Source organism: Anneissia japonica, unplaced genomic scaffold (assembly GCF_011630105.1).
Source record: "Anneissia japonica isolate Jap-2015-1 unplaced genomic scaffold, ASM1163010v1 scaffold287998_len430063_cov162, whole genome shotgun sequence".
NCBI classification, from domain to species: Eukaryota; Metazoa; Echinodermata; class Crinoidea; order Comatulida; family Comatulidae; genus Anneissia; species Anneissia japonica.
In genome coordinates, this window is record NW_022695675.1 from 243,424 (window position 1) to 244,425 (window position 1,002).

The window sequence follows — 1,002 nt, forward strand, 5'->3', positions numbered from 1 at the left end:
CACAAGCCCCCCCCCCCCCCCTTTGAAGAACATGGCTACGGGCCTGCAAATTCTTGAATTTGCCTCTTTAACAATAGACATGTAATAGATAGTTTCTCTTTTTCCCGATAAATCATGTAATTTTCTTTCTTCTTTAAGAGTGGAAAAGAACAATTTCCAATTATGGATGAACAAATAGATATCTATGTCTATTCCCTTATCTATGTATATGCTCCATCACGAATGCATTGCTGTTTTTATTGTTTCACTGCTTTTGATTGACTTTCGGCAAACTGGGTTTCAGCAAAATGGGATTTCGGCAAAGTGGACTGGCAATATGGGATTCGAAAAACTGAATTTTGACAACATGGCGTAAATCCAAAGAAACCTCACCACCAGGCCCTTCCACAGCCCCAATCGGACGTAATGCAGTGACGGCGCCATATATTTCCAGATATGAAGATCCAAATTTCTCGACAATCCATGCCAGGAAAATTCACCCTGAGACTGTTAAATGATTACTACAGAAATTAGAAAACTGTATCTTTGTCCCGTGCCCCCAACGAAGCACGGGCCCGGAGACATCGCTAGCCCCACCCTCTCTGCGTTAGTGTTAAGGATTGAGATTGAAACACGCGTTTGCTCACATAACAACCACACATTGTAGAAGGGAAATAAAATGAGAGGTTTTACCAAAATAAATAGCTTTTACTGTACATGAAAATTGGCCTATGACTCGTGATTATTACATTGCTAACTTTTTAAAGTAGTACAGTATTTATGTGTTTTAGATCCTTGGGAATTCCATTGCTCTTATGTAACATCACGAAGGCGTAATAAAATATGAAGAATGCTAATGAGGTAACGTCTTGACACGGAGTAAGTAACAGGATTCAAACTACCTCGTTCTAAATGCCGGTATCACAGCACATCGTGCGTAATTGGTTCAATTTAGAATGGAATTCATCTTATATTATATTTATAATAAAAATTGCAACTACTAATAACAAAGATACCTGTCTC